Source organism: Oncorhynchus masou, chromosome 11 (genome assembly GCF_036934945.1).
Source record: "Oncorhynchus masou masou isolate Uvic2021 chromosome 11, UVic_Omas_1.1, whole genome shotgun sequence".
NCBI lineage: Eukaryota > Metazoa > Chordata > Actinopteri > Salmoniformes > Salmonidae > Oncorhynchus > Oncorhynchus masou.
In genome coordinates, this window is record NC_088222.1 from 9,106,553 (window position 1) to 9,126,899 (window position 20,347).

General features: G+C 41.5%; 1 protein-coding gene across 3 annotated transcripts in view; it reads right to left on the bottom strand.

Annotated features, from left to right (window-relative positions):
- The window catches only part of ptpn13 (protein tyrosine phosphatase non-receptor type 13), a 159,323-nt gene extending 141,243 nt beyond the window's left edge, over positions 1–18,080 (bottom strand). For all 3 annotated transcript variants that reach the window (XM_064977320.1, XM_064977319.1, XM_064977318.1), the window contains exon 1: positions 17,711–18,080. The gene's annotated coding sequence lies outside the window, so the exon portion shown is untranslated. The remainder of the gene's footprint in view (positions 1–17,710) is intronic.
- Between the last annotated feature and the right edge of the window lie 2,267 nt (positions 18,081–20,347).

Below are 20,347 nucleotides of genomic sequence, written 5' to 3' on the forward strand. Positions count from 1 at the left end.
AAGATCATCAAAGGGAACATTTATGATGTAATTTTGTATTGCTGTTGACTCAACATGGCAGAGTAATGTTGTTACTTCTGAATGCCGTATCAGATTGCATGGTATGCTTTTTTTGTGATTTAAAAAAAAAATCTGACAGCGGTTGCATTAAGAACAAGTGTATCTTTAAATTATATGTAAAAACATGTATCTTTCGTCAAAGGTTATGATGAGTATCTGTTATTTGACGTGGCTCTCTGTAATTATTTTGGCTATTCGAGGCATTTCTGAACATGGCGCCAATGTATACCGAGATTTGTGGATATAAATATGCATATTATCGAACAAAACATAAATGTATTGTGTAACATGATGTCCTATGAGTGTCATCTGATGAAGATTATCAAAGGTTAGTGATTAATTCTCTCTCTAATTCTGCTTTTGTGACTATCTTTGGCTGAGAAAAATGGCTGTGTGTTTTTTGGATTTGGTGGTGATCTAACATAAATATATGTTATGCTTTCGCTGTAAAACATTTAAAAAAATATATAACACGATGGGTAGATTAACCACATGTTTATCTTTCATTTACTGTATTGGACATGTTAATGTGTGGAAGTTAAATATTTTGAAAAAATATTTTGAATTTCCCGCGCTGCCTTTTCAGCGGAATGTTGGGGGGGAGGGGTTGCGTTAACAGACCGTGTGTCCTAGACATGTTAATTGATTATGGTTCATTGAACAAGCGTCGGAAACAGTGTTAAAACCCTTTACAATGAAGATTTGGATTTTTACTAATTCTCTTTGAAAGACAGGGTCCTGAAAAAGGGACATTTTTTTCTGAGTTTATATATTACCATTAGTACATTACTGTCAGTATTTATGATATTCCTTCTACTAGGAACTGTACATGCATACAAGGCTGAAAACTGAGTTCACAAAACATTAGGAACAGGTTCCTAATATTAAGTTGCACTCCATTTTGCCCTCAGAACAGCCTCAATTCGTCAGGGCATGGACTCTACAAGGTGTCAAAACCGTTCCACAGGGATGCTGGCCCATGTTGACTCCAATGCTTCCTACTGTTGGTGTCAAGTTGGCTCGATGTTCTTTGGATGGTGGACCATTCTTGAGCGTGAAAATCTCAACAGCTTGGCACTTATTGATACAAACCAGCACGCCTAGCACCTACTACCGTCGTTCAAAGGCACTTAACATGAATTTTGTATGTGTTCCATTAAAATGGGCAAGACAAAATATTTAAGGCTTACATTATTTTATTTTTTTAATCCTTTAATTGAAGTGGATTTAACAAGTGACATCAATAAGAGATCATAGCTTTAATCTGATCAGTCTCGTGTTCCTAATGTTTTGTCCACTCCGTGTATATCCTACTACCAGTCACTTTATATGTATAAACCCACATCAACATCTAATACCCCTGCACGAGTGGTGTAGCGTTTGGCTGGAGCAAGGAGTTTGAGTGGCCAGGCAAGGGAAACCGCTTTCAAGGTAAGAATTTCGCTGTACCCGTTTTACACCGGGATGTATCCTGTCCATGTGGCAAATACATTGTGAATCTATTACAACATTAGCAGGGGTTAAAACAACAAAAATCCTATGACTGAAACTGAAGTCGATCTCAGATCGATTGTCTGGGGCAAAGTTAACCCCCCCCCTTTCATGTAAAACTGTATTTGTAAACAAGCGCAATTGAGTAGAGAAATAAAACATGGCAGCATGCTGAACGAGACCTTAAGTTGTATTTTTTATTTGTAAAGTTGTTTTCTTACAAAAGTTTGATTTATATACACTTTTAGATTTTAGAACCTGCGACCGCTACCATCTGTCCCGGGATACTGCCTGACCAAAAAGCCTGAAGTTGTTTGCCGTAGCTAGCTATTAGCCTCGCTGGTAGCTATCAGTATCAAGCTAGCAGGGTTTCCCACGAACAGCTTGAACACAGTCCGCGACGTGGTTAGCCCTTATGGATGGGACCGCGAAGGTGTACCATGCTAATTGAGGCTGTATTCCCTACTAGCTGTTGCTTTTTCCCCTGTAATCTGACCTGGCTGAGACATTGCTTTCGTGTTCACCACTATGAGGACAAAAAAGGGCACATTTTGGCTTTTGCAATGTGTGTAAGCTCTTTTGTTCACTTAGTTGAGAATTCCCTGTAAGGCGAGAGATACTGAAGACCAGCTGTCCGGCAGTCTCAAATGGAGGTTGCTATTAAAGACCAGCTAGCCTAGCTGTCCGGCAGTCTCAAATGGAGGTTGCTATTAAAGACCAGCTAGCCTAGCTGTCCGGCAGTCTCAAATGGAGGTTGCTATTAAAGAACAGCTAGCCTAGCTGTCCGGCAGTCTCAAATGGAGGTTGCTATTAAAGACCAGCTAGCCTAGCTGTCCGGCAGTCTCAAATGGAGGTTGCTATTGAACGTTTTCAACGCTGCAGGAGCTGTGTTTATTTTGCTTTATACCTGGACAATGTGGACCGCCCAGCCTTCCAATGTCGCAACTGTTGCTCGCAGAGGACTACAGGGGAGAAGTGGCTATTCTTCACAAACAAGTAGTGAACCTAGAGCTCCCACCCTCAGACTGAGGCTGTCAGACTCTGGTCCGTTCATCATCCACGATGGATACTACTGCTGGCGGGGGTCCATTGGGCCCCACAGCCCTTCGGTCCTCGAGGGGTTTCAAAAATCACTCAAGGCGAAAGAATAGTCATCTGCAGTCAGTCCTATTGTAAGAAACATATTGGTTCCCAGGGCAAAAACCTTGTGCTATCCTGGAGCACGAGTACGGGAGATTACAAGGCTGCTTCCGACTGTTTTATGACAGATGCCGGGAACTGACGCTGTCGTAATCCATGTAATCTGAGTTTCCAAGATGGTGCAGCAGTAAGACGTTTGTTTTTGTCCCATGTAAATATTTTTATTTTTATGACAATCACAGTATTCTTATCGGCAGACTTAACAGCCTTGGTTTCTCCAATGACTGCCTCGCCTGGTTCACCAACTACTTCTCAGATTGAGTTCAGTGTGTCAAATCACAGGGCCTGTTGTCCAGACCTCTGGCAGTCTATGGGGGTGCCACAGGGTTCAATTCTCGGACCGACTCTCTTCTCTGTATACATCAATGATGTCGCTCTTGCTGCGGGTTATTCTTTGATCCACGTCTACGCAGACGACACCATTCTGTATACACCTGGCCCTTCTTTGAACACTTAACTAACCTCCAAAACGAGCTTCAACCCCATACAACACTCTTTATGGCCTCCAACTGCTCTTAAATGCTAGTAAATCTAAATGCATGCTCTTCAACCGATCGCTGCCTGCACCCGCCCGCCTAGCATCACTACTCTGGATGGTTCGGACTTAGAACATGTGGACAACTATAAATACCTAGGTGTCTGGCAAATGATGACACTGCATTCCATTTCAAATTTACAACGATTTAGAAATGTCATTCTATATCATTAATGACAGATGTTTTATTAAAAATGGTCCCTCCTGAGGCCTCCCGGGTGGCGCAGTACTGCAGCGCCAGCTGTGCCACCAGAGACCCTGGGTTCGCGCCCAGGCTCCGTTGTAACCGGCCTCGACCGGGAGGTCCTTGGGGCGATGCACAATTGGCCTGTCGTCGTCCGGGTTCGGGAGGGCTTGGCCGGTAGGGATATCCTTGTCTCATCGTGGACTAGCGACTCCTGTGGCGGGCCGGGCGCAGTGCACACTAACCAGGTCGCCAGGTGCACTGTGTTTCCTCCGACACATTGGTGCGGCTGGCTTCCGGGTTGGATGCGCGCTGTGTTAAACAAGCAGTGCGGCTTGGTTGGGTTGTGTATCGGAGGACGCATGACTTTCAACCTTCGTCTCTCCTGAGCCCGTACGGGAGTTGTAGCGATGAGACAAGATAGTAGCTACTACAACAATTGGGGAGAAAAGGGGTAAAATTCAATTTATTTTTAAGTCCCTCCTCTCCATGTTGTCCACAAAAAGGACACAGAGACTGAACAACTTGACCTGCAGCCACCCAGGCCTGGTCGTCATTGGCTGGCGAGATGTACACAAATCTTGTGTGGTCGTTTCTTATCAATAACTGCATCTCAACAGCATCAGAGTCCGTCTTAAAATGGGTTACCAGTCACACAAACTGCCTACACAGAGTATACCACGGAAAATACACGATCCATTGTCTCAAGGCATAAAAGTCCTTCTTTAACCCGTCTCCTCCCCTTCATTTACACTGATTGAAGTGGATTTAACAAGTGACATCAATAAGGGATCATAGCTTTCACCGGGTCAGTCAGTCTATAAAACATTAGGCTCTTTCCATGAAAAAGTGTATACCTCTAACCCTAGACTCAGGGACTGATACTCATTTCATTCCCTTGTTTATTTGAGCTAGATGGACTCATTCTTCACTCATCCCTCCTATATATTGTCATATCATTAAGTTGATGTCTTTCCTATGAAGGGCTAAACTTCCCTTTCATCATGGTAGATTAAATTATAACCTACCAGTGGCACAGGATTTGCATTTTAGTATACATTAGTTGTCAGATTGTAAATCACATAAGGCTTGCCAGTTGCAGTTAAACAAGCATGCACAGGGCAGACTACACAGACCAATACTCACTGGGGGGTACCCATAGTTACTCATGTGATCACATGCAATGCGCCAGTTAGCAGAACAACGCATGATTACAGTTCATATGAGAACGGGAGGATAACACACACACACACACACACACACACACGCTCCTGATGAAAGTAAACTTTGCACAGAAAGTTTGCATTCAATCATACTCGAAATGAGTCGACAATAACAACCTCTCCTCATCCGTTACAGATGTGACACTGCCTGCCCAAATCAGGGTTCATTCTATAACAGCACTGAATGGATAAACATTTCATTATTGTTTCATTAACCCTCCGACTTGGTGAGAAACACAGGGGGACCGATAGGGGGGTGGGGGGGGGGGGGGGGGTACCAAAACAAGCTATGTGAGCCCATTGTCAAAAGCTGTGAATTCTGGTTGACTGAAAATAGAGCCTTGTACTAAAAATATCCTACCTTGTACTAAATTGTTTTTACAGTAGTCTATCATAGACATGCCTCATTTACAGTAGTCTATCATAGACATGCCTCATTTACAGTAGTCTATCATAGACATGCCTCATTTGCAGTAGTCTATCATAGACATGCCTCATTTACAGTAGTTTATCATAGACATGCCTCATTTACAGTAGTCTATCATAGACATGCCTCATTTACAGTAGTCCATCATAGACATGCCTCATTTACAGTAGTCTATCATAGACATGCCTCATTTACAGTAGTCTATCATAGACATGCCTCATTTACAGTAGTCTATCATAGACATGCCTCATTTACAGTAGTCTATCATAGACATGCCTCATTTACAGTAGTCTATCATAGACATGCCTCATTTACAGTAGTCTATCATAGACATGCCTCATTTACAGTAGTCTATCATAGACATGCCTCATTTACAGTAGTCTATCATAGACATGCCTCATTTACAGTAGTTTATCATAGACATGCCTCATTTACAGTAGTTTATCATAGACATGCCTCATTTACAGTAGTTTATCATAGACATGCCTCATTTACAGTAGTTTATCATAGACATGCCTCATTTACAGTAGTTTATCATAGACATGCCTCATTTACAGTAGTTTAACTGCAGAACCAACATGTGTTCCACTAGAGGCGTGTCTTAACAAACATCTGCTTGGGAAAAACCTTTGAATTCATTTCATACAGTCAAATGAGGCAAGACCTGAGAACAAGTCTAAACAATGTAGGGTCTACATTCAATCAGCTTCATATCGTTGGGGTATGGACTCTATGATGTGCCAAGCGTCAAGTCTGGAGGAAACCTGGCACCATCCCTATGGTGGGGGCAGCATCATGCTGTGGGGATGTTTTTTTTAGCAGCAGGGACTGGGAGACTAGTCAAGATCGAGGCAAAGATGAACAGAGAAAAGTACAGAGATCCTTGATGAAATCCTGAGTGCTCTGGAGCAGGTTCTCAGACTGGGGTGAAGGTTCATTTTCCAACAGCACAACGACCCTAAGCAAACAGCCAAGACAACGCAGGAGTAGTGTCAGGACAAGTCTCTGACTGTCCTCGAGTGGACCAGCCAAAGCCAGGAATTGAACCCGATTGAACATCTCTCGAGAGACCTGAATATAGTTGCACAGCAACCCTCCCCACCCAACCTGAGGGCGCTTGAGGGCATCTGCAGAGAGAAATGGGAGACCCCCCCCCACAAATACAGGTGTGCCAAGCTTATAGCTTCATACCCAAGAAGACTCAAGGCTGTAATCGCTGCCAAAGGTGCTTCAACAAAAGTACTGGGTAGAGGGTTTGAATACTTATCTACAGTTGAAGTCAGAAGTTTACATACTCTTATGTTGGAGTCATTAAAACTTGTTTTTCAACCACTCCACAAATGTCTCGTTAACAAACTATAGTTTTGGCAAGTCGGTTAGGACATCTACTTGACAAGTAACTTTTCCAACTATTGTTTACAGGCAGATTATTTCACTGTTTCACAATTCCAGTTGGTCAGAAGTTTACATACACTAAGTTGACTGTGAATTTAAACAGCTTGGAAAATTCCAGAAAATGATGTCATGGCTTTAGAAGCTCCTGATAGGCTAATTGACATCATTTGAGTCAATTGGAGGTGTACTTGTGGATGTATTCCAAGGCCTACAGGAAACTACAGGAAACCTTTGATCTGTAATTGCAAACAAAGGTTTCTGTACCAAATATTAAGTTCTGCTTTTCTGATGTATCAAATACTTATGTCATGCAATAAAATGCAAATTAATTACTTAACAGTCATACAATGTGATTTTCTGGATATTTGTTTTAGATTCCGTCTCTCACAGTGGAAGTGATCCTAAGATATAAAATTACAGACCTCTACATGCTTTGTAAGTAGGAAAACATGCAAATTCGGCAGTGTATCAATTACTTGTTCTCCCCACTGTATATGGGATTTGATACTGTGATTTTATTGCGATTCGATGTTCCAAACATTGCTCACCATATGTCTGCTGCAGAGGGACAAGATGGAGACATGAGAAGACAAGTTTTGATCAGTCATGGAAATAAAAGTGCTAAAAACAAATTTATTCCCAAAATGGAGAACAGTTTGTGCTGAGTTTGCAGTGCGGGGGGATTCAGAGTGTCTATGATTAACGGGCAACGCGAAGCACATCATAGAACCCCACACAAAATGTTGCCCAATGTTAAGAATAGGAGCAGGGTAAGTTGTTCCGTCAGCCATCGAGCTGCTGGGCCAGTGGGACAGTAGGCTGCAGGCTTTGAATACAGTATGTGAACATGTAAATCTGTGACTTTCACGTTTTCAGTACTGCATGTAATAGTGTTGTGTATTTGTATGCTGACGCCACACAAAAAAAATGGTTTTATGTAAATGGGCAATAAAGTATATCTTACAGGAGAGTTCATTACACAGTAGAGAACTCTACAGTTGAGTACACTATAATATATTGTACTTTACTGTGCTGTACAAACTTGTGAAACAGACATCTTTGATTGGTTTAGACTTTATCCAGACCAATCAAATTTGGTCTTTTTTGAGGGCAGAGCTCAAAAAATAGCAGCATATACTAGTGTGTAAAAATAACACCCAAATTAGCAAAAGGAAGATATTTCATATGTATACCTTGGGTACCTATTTAGGATACATCACCATGAATGATATTAATTCCCATAATTATTCATTTCTTATGCATCAGGGACCCATGATAAAACTCCGTTACAGAAAGGTAGTTAGTTACCAGGTGTAAACCCATTTCACTTACTGTAGTTCAATAACCAAAGTAGATTTGTGTCACATCATAGCTGACACCCCATTCTTTCTGCATACATCGTTGAATCTTAAGTCGGAGCAGATATTTAAGAGTTTTTTTGGGGGGGGAAACGTGGATATAAAGCAGTGTGAGGTTTTACCGAAATTCTTCTTACCAAACTTTGCATATGCACAGTTCTTCCAGTAAATGTTATTGTAAAATGTCCAGCGTACATTGTTAAAAGTAGTCCTGGTGCATACAGTTATGGTGTGCTAAACGCAATTCCGGATTTCTGGTTCACCCAACCTGTCGAATTGCAATTTAAAATATGTTCATGTCCATTCCATTATCTATATTTCAATAGGTTTTCTATGGAGGACTGACAGTATGATTTAAAAACAGATATATTTTGGCTGATAAATGTAATAAAATTTACATTTGAACTTCTCAAAAATGGTACCATAAAGATGGTTGGAGGGTCCACACATCAGAGAATAACTTGAATAGGAATACCTATCACCCACTCTGTATTCGAAAGAATGTAATGACTGAACCAACGTTGGGCACAACAAACATCTCAGATGTAAAGTAGGGTTTACACTAGAACATAATAAACATGTATTTGGTGAGGAATTTACTAGACAAAATCGGTAGCAATTTGTCTTGTTGTGAAAAAATTAAAACATTTGTATTTTAAAATGTAAGAAATTTTTTTTTTTTAAATAGTTTGACAACCTTGTGTGTAAGCTTTTAAAAATGTTAACAATCTCACACCGTTGATCTTTTCCAGTGATTGATGTTTCTAATGTCTCACGGTATGGTGGCAGGGCCTCAACTTTCAGCACCTTTACCTCTTGAATGTTTTTGCATTCAGGTCCAAAAAGTCACTTCCTACAAATGACACATGCAGCTCGATGTAAGTCCCACTAATAAAGAAATAGTTGTTTGATGCCTTCTTTCCACTAAACTTTTTTCATCATTGTCACTGTCCCCAATGGCATTCTATCCCCATAGTTGCATATGGGCCCTGGTCAAAAGTAGTCACTATATAGTGAATAGGGTTTCATAGGGCCCTGGTCAAAAGTAGTGCACTATATAGGGAATATGGTTCTTTAGGGCCCTGGTCAAAAGCAGCGCACGATATAGGGAATAGGATTTCATAGGGTCCTGGTCTAAAGTAGTGCACTATATAGGGAATAGGGTTCCATAGGGCCCTGGTCAAGAGTAGTGCACTATATAGGGAATAGGGTTCCATAGGGCTCTGGTCTAAAGTAGTGCACTATATAGGGAATAGGGTTTCATAGGGCCCTGGTCAAAAGTAGTGCACTATACAGGGAATAGGGTTCCATAGGGCCCTGGTCAAGAGTAGTGCACTATATAGGGAATAGGGTTCCATAGGGCTCTGGTCTAAAGTAGTGCACTATATAGGGAATAGGGTTCCATAGGGCTCTGGTCTAAAGTAGTGCACTATACAGGGAATAGGGTTCCATAGGGCCCTGGTCTAAAGTAGTACACTATATAGGGAATAGGGTTCCATAGGGCTCTGGTCTAAAGTAGTGCACTATATAGGGAATAGGGTTCCATAGGGCTCTGGTCTAAAGTAGTGCACTATACAGGGAATAGGGTTCCATAGGGCCCTGGTCAAGAGTAGTGCACTATATAGGGAATAGGGTTCCATAGGGCTCTGGTCTAAAGTAGTGCACTATATAGGGAATAGGGTTCCATAGGGCTCTGGTCTAAAGTAGTACACTATATAGGGAATAGGATTCCATTTGGGACGCATACAGTGTGATAAACCCCAGCTGCTAGGCTGGGGCGATAAAGTATGTTTAAATCCTCTGAATCCCAATGCGATGTGATGCAAGTGAAGTATAGGAAGCGTCGGGTTTTAAAGGGATTACATTTAACTAAGCAAAAACCATTAGTACCTAAATAGGTGTGCGTCACATTTCAATTGAAATGTGGAGTCAGACCATCTGTGGGGTTTACTGCCTGTTGCTGTAATGCTGGTGTAGCAGGGCTACATCAGTTATGGGTTGTAGTGTTTCCCCTATATCTATATAGATGAATGCCCCAGGTAGAAACCAGTTGCTGCTCACCACCACCAAATAAAGCTCTAAAAACAGACTGTCGTGAATATTACACGCTGGGATGGATCGGTTTTGCAGAAAGCACTGCTAAATCCTGAAGCTTATCTAACGCAATCCACTCTGGTCAAAACGCAGAAGAAAAAAAAATAGCTAAGAATCAGCATCACAATCTACAATATCAGCCAAATGGGTGCAAATGAGGACACAATTATTCTAATGGATGGTAAGTGGATCAGTACGGTAGTTGATGAATAGGCATGTAGGGATAGTAATAAATATTTATGCAAGAATGCAAGTTAAAATACTTTAGTCAACGGGATGGATCCAGGACCAAAGGAAAGTGGGTTACAACCCATAACGATACTCATTAAAAACAACGACAGAATGGGTGAGAGTGAGTAGCGTGGAGAAGACCTTGGCCCAATTGTTTAGCGTTCTTGTTATTTCAACAGAGACCTAACAGTGGAATGTTTTTATCCTGACAGAGGCTGCTATGGAGGGCAGGCCCTATTCTGAGAGGAGAGAGAGAGAGGGGAGAGAGAGAGAGAGAAAAGAGAGAAAAGAGAGAGAGAAAGAGAGAGGAGAGAGAAAAGAGAGAGAGAGGAGAGAAAAGAGAGAGAGAAAGAGAGAAAGAGAGAGGAGAGAGAAAAGAGAGAGAGAGGAGAGAAAAGAGAGAGAGAGGAGAGAAAAGAGAGAGAGAAAGAGAGAAAGAGCTGGCATGCGAGAGATAAAAAGAAAGTGCGTGAGAGAGAAATTAAAAAGAGAGAAGGCAAGACAGAAACTGCATGAGAGTGAAAAAGAGCAAGAGAGCGAAAGGAGAGAAAGAGGGTGTGAGAGAGTAATTTTCTCTTTCCAAAAGGGGGTTGGTTTGTTTTATTCCAAGTTATTTCCCACACTACATTTAGAGAGGAACAAACTAAGACTACTATGTCACAGTCACAAGAAGATGCTACACATGGTCACAAGCTAGGTTGCATATTCTAAAATCCACAAAGAAAAAAAAATGCACCTTTTCCCACCAGTGGTGTTTCCAATGGTGCGTCTCCACCAAACTGTTGCAGATCAAAATTAGTGCGTGATGACGTAGTGCACACAAAACACACTTTTTGCTTAAAAAGTGCAACGGACAGCATTTTAGAAACATTAAAATGTATTCAAATCTGTTCATATACACCCAAAGGATGAACTACACTTTTCTTTTTGTTACATTTGTGACAAGCGTGCACTCAGTCATTTTCATAAATTCATAGAGTGTTTGGGAATGACATGCAATACTGGACAAAGCTGCCAAAGCAAAGGGTGGCTACTTGGAAGATTCAAAAATATATTTTGATTTGTTTAACTTGTTTGACTAGTACATGATTCCATGTGTTATTTCATAGTTTTGATGTATTCACTATTATTCTACAATGTAGAAATAAAGAGAAACCCTTGAATGAGTATGTGTGTCCAAACCTTTAACGGGTCTTGTATACTAAGGAATTTGTGAAAATTCTGTAGCAATATCGAGTGTGAAAACAGCTGTGCGTTTGGACAATGAGTAGACACTGCAGTAAATAAAACCTAATAAAACCATCTGTCCTGTCCAGGACCGGCGTCGACACAGACCGGTGGGCTATATATAGCCAAGCAGAGCTTCATTAGGCCTATATCATTTGCCGCACGGGCCTGCCATCATTCACTTGCCAAAAGCCACACCTGAATGGATTTCTGCAAATACCACGGGAGTCCTTACATTTGGGAACTTTAAAGTCCTAATGATAAAACACCATGAAAAGATGGGCAACTGGTGGAGAGAGCGTATGCACATCAACAACAAGATCAACAACTAATGCTAGCCAGAGTGAGACGCGCTAAAATCTAACGAGGCAACCAACACTAGATAAAAATGTTAAAACTTTTTCAGCTAGTTGGCCGTCAACTGCACTGATGAACGATGGGGAACAGTGGCCTGCTCGTCCTTCTGCAGTTTGCCTGCCAATGCACGCTCGTCCCAACCCACGTTTTGCCAACTGAAAGGGAACTTGCCTGCCTCACAAATACAGTCGACTGACAACAGATATGTTCATTTTGGATAGCAGTTCATTCATGTTCAGAATAGCTAGCAAAGCAATTCACATGTTTTTGCTAGCAAACCAAATGACACCTGTATCTCTAGCTGTAGGCAGTGAAAAACAATGAGGGGAATAAATCACTGGAGAAAAAAAACATTTTTTGTTGTTGTATTTTACATGAGCAACTGCGACCCAAACTGGCCATGGTTTTATAAGAAAAAAACATGTCCCTTTATAAATGTCTACAGGATGCTGTATATAGCGTTTTAAAATTAAAACAAAATAATATTTATCCAGCTGCTATGCTTGCAGATGTGCAGAATATGCTGCGACTAATCAAAAAGTATTTAATAACTTCAAAACAAAGCAAAAAAACGCAGCTATAAGTTTAAACATGTTTTTCGTGTTTTTGCACAGCATGGATCACCAGTGCAGTTGAATGCAGCATTGCTGTATGATCCTGTAATGTCCTGTAGTGAAGTAGCCAGCCTAGACTACTGCTCTAATGTTGTAACAGGCCTACTACATGTTCTACTGCTCTAATGTTGCTGTAACAGGCCTCTACTTGCTTGTCCTCTGCATGGTGTTTTGTTGCAGGTTTAGTTTTTTTGGTTATTCATTATGAAGCTTTAAAAACCAAAGCCAGGCTGCAACATTTTAGTAGCTTAGCTAGGGCTGTGGCGTGTGTCTGTAGAACTACACGTTCCCTCCACTGTGCGTTGTCAAACGGGACAAACACATTTCAGAGCAATTGAAGTTAAAGCCTGATGTGCTGGCATTGGTAAATGTAATTTCATAAAGTAGATGGCTCAACTGTTGACTCGCTTGGTTGTCCTAGTTGACCCACAGGCTTTGGGTTCGACAGGCACGCTAGCCTATTTTCCCCCTTATGACAGACTTGTGATCATTGCCCTTGCTAGTTAGATTATATTGACATTTCCAGCCTTAGCCACCCATAAAACAGTGCATCCCAAATGGGTGGAGGCAGCAAACAATGATAGCAATATTTTTTTGACTACCAAGAAAATGTATTGGTGATTAATATTAAATCAAGCATTGAACTGCATCTATCTATTCTGCTAAAAAAAATGCCTTGGTGTACGTCACGACATTTAGAAAATTGTAACGAAACGTACAGTTTCCATCACAGCTGTCACGGTTTATTGTTAACATGTTATGACTTTACTCACATAAAAACTGTGGATGGAAACATGGTTAGTGTCACATGAAGGATATTAACTAAGACTACTGTGGTATACGGCAGGGTAGCCTAGTGGCTAGAGCAGCGGACTGACAAGGTACAAATCTGTCGTTCTGCCCCTGAACAGGCAGTTAACCCACTGTTCCTAGGCCGTCATTGAAAATAAGAATTTGTTCTTAACTGACTTGCCTGGTTAAATAAAGGTAAATAAATAATAATACAGGGTAACAGTCACAAGAAGGCTTTTAACTTAAGAGTCCCTAGTCTTAGGTTGTCCCAAATGGCACCCTATATCAACATTTTATTTGTCACATTCGCAAAATACAACAGGTGTAAACCTTACAGTGAAATGCTTACTAACAAGCGCATAAACAACAATGCAGTTTTAAAAAGTGTTAAAGTATTTACTAAAATATACTGAAAAAATAAACAGACAATAGAAAAAGCACTAATAATTAAAGAGCAACAGTGACGAGGCTTTATACAGGGGGTACAGGTACAGAGTCAATGTGCTGGGGGCACAGGTTAGTCAAGGTAATATGTACATGTAGGTAAGAGTGACTAGTGCACTATTTTTGAGAAGAGCGCTATGGACCCTGGTCAAAAGTAGTGCACTACATAGGGAATTGGGTGGCATGTGGGACGTAGCCCTACTCTGTGGTGCTGTAGTGTTTTTCCCTCTCGCTGGTCTGACTGATGCAGTTACTCACCATGAAAAACAACCCTCTCTGTAAAATTACATTTTTCAAGTGGGTGAATAAGACTGAATCAGACAGATAACATAAATTGGCTCAGATTTACTGCCATTTTTCTCTGCCTTTTAGGGCCGAACAGAGATTATTATTATTTATTTTTTTAAAGAGACTGCAAAAACACACACACCTTCCTTTTCGAACTTCACAGAAATCCCTCAAAACTCACAAGTAATAATGGACAACTTTTGAAGCGATCAAAAAGAAAATCTGAAAATGTTACATGCAGGCTTAGTTTCCAACAGCATCATGATTCAGAGGTCTGAAAACACGCCGGTGGTTCATTTTGTCCATACGTTGGAGCTGAGGTTGGGTCAGAGCTGCTAAAACCATTTGGATCAGAAGGGGGGAAGCAACTGTAATAGTGACAGGGGGAGAAGGAAAAAAATATATATCATCGACAGCTGCTTATCACAATATTATTTTTGAATGATATGGATATTTGACTACGTATGAATTTGTATTTATTTTAGTTTTTGCTTTGTAGCACCTACAGATGAAACGTTATGTCGTCTTAAAAAGGGAAGCAGGGTAAAGGCAAAATGTCACAAATGTTCCAACTTTAATCTATTATCTCAGTTATGATTTAAGATACAAATGTCAAACATATGTCAACATTCCTTCCTCCAAAGGACCCTTCCATAGAGTCAATTGTGAAAATTCATGGTCCTGTTTTGTTCTAGTTTGTGAGGAAAGAGCAACGCCTTTCCTGGTCAGGTGACAGATCAACGCCTTTCCTGGTCAGGTGACAGACCAACGCCTTTCCTGGTCAGGTGACAGACCAACGCCTTTCCTGGTCAGGTGACAGACCAACGCCTTTCCTGGTCAGGTGACAGACCAACGCCTTTCCTGGTCAGGTGACAGACCAACGCCTTTCCTGGTCAGGTGACAGACCAACGCCTTTCCTGGTCAGGTGACAGACCAACGCCTTTCCTGGTCAGGTGACAGACCAACGCCTTTCCTGGTCAGGTGACAGACCAACGCCTTTCCTGGTCAGGTGACAGACCAACGCCTTTCCTGGTCAGGTGACAGAGCAACGCCTTTCCAGGTCAGGTGACAGAGCAACGCCTTTCCTGGTCAGGTGACAGAGCAACGCCTTTCCTGGTCAGGTGACAGAGCAACGCCTTTCCTGGTCAGGTGACAGAGCAACGCCTTTCCTGGTCAGGTGACAGACCAACGCCTTTCCTGGTCAGGTGACAGACCAACGCCTTTCCTGGTCAGGTGACAGACCAACGCCTTTCCTGGTCAGGTGACAGACCAACGCCTTTCCTGGTCAGGTGACAGACCAACGCCTTTCCTGGTCAGGTGACAGACCAACGCCTTTCCTGGTCAGGTGACAGACCAACGCCTTTCCTGGTCAGGTGACAGACCAACGCCTTTCCTGGTCAGGTGACAGACCAACGCCTTTCCTGGTCAGGTGACAGACCAACGCCTTTCCTGGTCAGGTGACAGACCAACGCCTTTCCTGGTCAGGTGACAGAGCAACGCCTTTCCTGGTCAGGTGACAGAGCAACGCCTTTCCTGGTCAGGTGACAGAGCAACGCCTTTCCTGGTCAGGTGACAGAGCAACGCCTTTCCTGGTCAGGTGACAGAGCAACGCCTTTCCTGGTCAGGTGACAGAGCAACGCCTTTCCTGGTCAGGTGACAGAGCAACGCCTTTCCTGGTCAGGTGACAGAGCAACGCCTTTCCTGGTCAGGTGACAGAGCAACGCCTTTCCTGGTCAGGTGACAGAGCAACGCCTTTCGTTCTGTCACTTATTCTCCTTTAAATGTGGGGGAAAACATCCTGTCCTGTTGCTGATGCTTTGATGACAGGCAGCTAGACATAAAGCAGGTCCATCATTACTAAGCCCTTCAGTCATCTCTCTCTCTCCATCCCTCGCAGCACTCTATTGGTCTTCACCTCATCCGCCCATTCCTGCTCATCACAGCATTACCATGGAGACACTGACATGCAGCTCATGGTTTTTTACTAAACCACACATATCTCCCCCCCAGTTCACTCCTGATTCCGGGATTTCTGACATCCCTGACTTCAACCGGGAATTCTGAAAAATCTGGGTAAAGTTCCTGGAATGTTGCAACCTTACCCAAGACTCAACGTTCCTATTTTTATGTTTTGGCATTTCTTATTGTTGTTGCATTGTCAAGAAAGGAGCCTGAAAGTAAACATTTAGTTGGATGATAGATAGATTTATTTTACCTTTATTTAACTAGGCAAGTCAGTTAAGAACAAATTCTTATTTTCAATGACGGCCTAGGAACAGTGGGTTAACTGCCTGTTCAGGGACAGAACGACAGATTTGTACCTTGTCAGCTCGGGGATTTGAACTTGCAACCTTTCAGTTACTAGTCCAACATTAACCACTAGGCTACCATAGATAGATAGATCACATCTTATCTACATACAACTAGTGAAACATGTTGGTTTTCCCCATAGCATTATAACTCAAACATACATACTGCCTTTTGGCCTACCAGTGATGAAGGAGACAGCAAAGTAACACCTTTCTAATCAACCTTTTCCTTGTTAAAACTGGGACTTTGCTCATTAGTTGCTACATGGCCAAACCCCCCAAAATAACTTTTGTTATATGGGACAAATTGTTCATTCATCCTCTGCCGATCTACCATTCCAGTGTTTAATTGCTATATTGTAATTACTTCGCCACCATGGCCTATTTATTTCCTTAACTTACCTCATTTGCACTCACTGTATATAGACTTTTTGTTTTCTTTTGTTCTACTGTATTATTGACTGTATGTTTTGTTTATTCCATGTGTAACTCTGTTGTTGTGTGTGTCGAATTGCTACGCTTTATCTTGGCCCGGGTCGCAGTTGCAAATGAGAACTTGTTCTCAACCTGCCTACCTGGTTAAATAAAGGGGATATACAAATAAATAAAAAGTCCTAAACCTGAGTGTTGACTTTACAAACATCTTATAGTTATGGATGGGGGGAGGGGAGAACTGCATTAGGCTTTATGCAATGTTGTCAACCAAGGAACCAAGACTAGATAGGTGGATGATTCTGAAAGTTACGTGAGATTCAAGGAACAGCTGAAATTCTATGAGTCATGATGCATTAATCTAATTGAACACGAGTTAGATTATCTAGCTGTAGTCCCCATGAGGATTCCACAGGTCTTTAGATGATACAGGCCTATATGTAATCTACAATCTGACAGAACCGCCAAAATGACCCTTGGTGGATTTCAACACTGGCTTCTATAATGCAACTGTGAGCCTTTTATTTGGAATGATGATTAATATTATGCATTAGACCTTTTAGATTAAAGTTGAAACATTGTAACAAATGTACACAGGGCAATGTTGCAGTTGATTCAGCTGGCTACTTCAGAGCGCTGATACTGTTTTTTTTTTGTTCCATCCTGTGGCATCTCGTGCTACAGCATTTTTCCTCGAGCGATACCTTCCTTTACAACATTGTTGCAACACACATTCCATGCTACGTTCAAACCACATAGGTCAAGTATCTACTAAAACGCAGCAACTATGTAACCATTAAAAGACAAGTAACGAAAAGTAACAGACTATTTTTTTTAAATGGGTGTTTTCCGCACATTCCTGTCTGAAAAAAGGTTGGCTTTAACCCCATGATAACAAAGCTAGAACACTAGCACCGTGTCGGTTGAGAACAGCGAGTGATAGACGGAGTAGTGCTAGCCGCTTTGCACGTCCATAAACTTTTATACTAAATAAACTTTATAAAGAAAGCTCAACCTCTGGAAAAATAGATACAAAATAGTCAACTTACCGAGCGATGTATGACACTAAAGAGCTTGAATGAAAAATGTTCGCAGTCCGACTATCCTACAGAAGCGCAAACAGACGAAACAAAACGTCATCGCATCCACAATAGAACATCTTAAAGTTGACCGCTGCCGCGAGACTGTCGGAAAGGATGCAACAGGTTAATGTCCTCACGACAACGTATTCGATCAAAAAATATATATATATCCGTTAAAGATCATGTGGTTAAAAGCAACAAAACAGTGCGTTGAAAAAGAATAAGAATTTTAAACAGTCGTGGCGGGTTTGCCTGTCAATCCCCAGTTTGTTCGGCGAAGCCCAGTAACCATTACTGCTTATGACCGTTTTCCTTCTCCAGTCCCCTCCCTTCTCCCGTCGAGCTGTGGCCGACTGGGAGTAACCAGACGCCATATTCACACTGTTCATTGGCTCTTTGCAGGGGGACCGTCTTCGTCATATAAGCATCTGAGACGTCTCTATAGTTACCCTCAACGGGGAGGAAAATACTGTACAGTAGGCTAAGGCTACTAATGTTGATATAGGTGTACCAGTACTCTTTTGGTCAAGTATAAAATCTGTCCAAGGTTTTCCATATGTGGTTTTCTATTCATTGTGGGTATTATTGAACAGTGGTATACAGTATATTTGTACAAAGGTCTGAGTAATTAACAATAGCTGGACCCTTGAATCCAAGCATTTTGGCAGGTCAACAAATAGAAACAACTAAATAACAAACGTAAAGTAATAGTGCATTCAAACTCTCTCTCTCTCTCTCCACTCCAATGTCTGGCGTGGATATTCTTCAGTGAGCCTACCACAGAGGCTGCTAGGAATGGACTACCGTATACTTACAGTATCTCTCCCCACTCCTCCACACAAACGCACGATGTTCTCACTTCTTTCTTTCTCTCTTGTTCTCTGTCTCTCACGCGCACTCTCATACACTTTCTCTCACTCGTTTTCTCACTTTTTAACAAACAACTATCAATCGTTGTAGTCCTATTGACACAATACTAGTGCTTTTTGGGGGTCTATTTCGGACATAGTTACTCGTGAGGAAAGTAGCACGTCATTTCACCACTTTCAGTGACTAACAAGAGAAGAATGAGGTTTCACACCACAAATGGCGGGGTATGAAGGGAAGAAATAGGCTCAACTCTGGTTCTGTTGTTTTTCTTAAGCCTCTACATTTCTCTTTCAGAAACATTATCCAGAGCAGCAGAAAGTGAGCTATTTCCAAGCAGACCACAAAATGTTTGTTTCAAGACATTTTTTCCCACAAGATTTAAATCAGAGCACAGCAAATAGGCTAAGTGATTAAATACTGTACTGTGCTGTGTTATGCTGTAATCCAACATAATCCACTTGTACTTTAACTTTTTCTTTATCTGCACTGTAAACTATTTGTAACTTTTGACCACAATATAGATGATGATTCAAGTTTTGTATTTTAATGAGAGAACATCATACCCACAAGGGATGGGAGCAGGCTAGGCTATTTTAAACCATACGTTGTTAGAACCTGTGGAACGAAGGAAAGCATTTGTCAGCAGTGCCTGTAGACCAAGCTCATTAAACCTCGAATGACATGCATGATGGCAAATACAGGAGTAGGAGTGGGAGGAGAGAATATATCGTGGTACAGTCTATTGGTATTTTTTTTAAATATTTTTTTATTTAACCTTTATTTAACTGGGCAAGTCAGTTAAGAACATATTCTTAATTACAATGACGGCCTACACCGACCAAACCCGGACGACGCTGGGCCAATTGTGCGCCGCCCTATGGGAATCCCAATCACGGCCGGTTGTGATAAAGCCTGGATAATTGGTCATCTGGGATTCACAGATGTATCCTTTGACGAAACCATACATTTCAATAAGTAGCACAAAACGTTTACGAACTTAAATGTAAACTTTCAAAAAAATATTATCAGAAGCATAAACAATATTGTATTGTATATGTACTCTATATACCCTATATGTCAATCAAAATATCGACAACAACAAAAACATGTTTTAACATTTCAGTTAAAAATAGCAGCTATGAGCACTGCCACATCAACTGTTTTGTTTGGAAATCTGATACCACCCAGTCAGTCAGTCAGGAAGTAATTCAGCATCAAGCACTTCCTCAGTTTGCACTGGGCTAGCCGTTTCAAACTCATTATTTGCCATCTAGTGTTTTTTTTAAATCATTGCAAGCAGGATGTGTTCACAGACTTAGTGCATATTCGGCTCAATGAGGCCAACTTCATTCACACATTGGGGAGGGGTATCTTTCAGGAATCTGTGAATCTGTGAATCTGATATACAGGTCTGATATACAGGTCTGATATACAGGTCTGATATACAGGTCTGATATACAGGTCTGGTATACAGGTCTGATATACAGGTCAGGTCTGATATACAGGTCTGATATACAGGTCAGGTCTGATATACAGGTCTGATATACAGGTCTGATATACAGGTCTGATATACAGGTCTGATATACAGGTCTGATATACAGGTCTGATATACAGGTCTGATATACAGGTCTGATATACAGGTCTGGTATACAGGTCTGATATACAGGTCAGGTCTAATATACAGGTCTGATATACAGGTCAGGTCTGATATACAGGTCAGGTCTGATATACAGG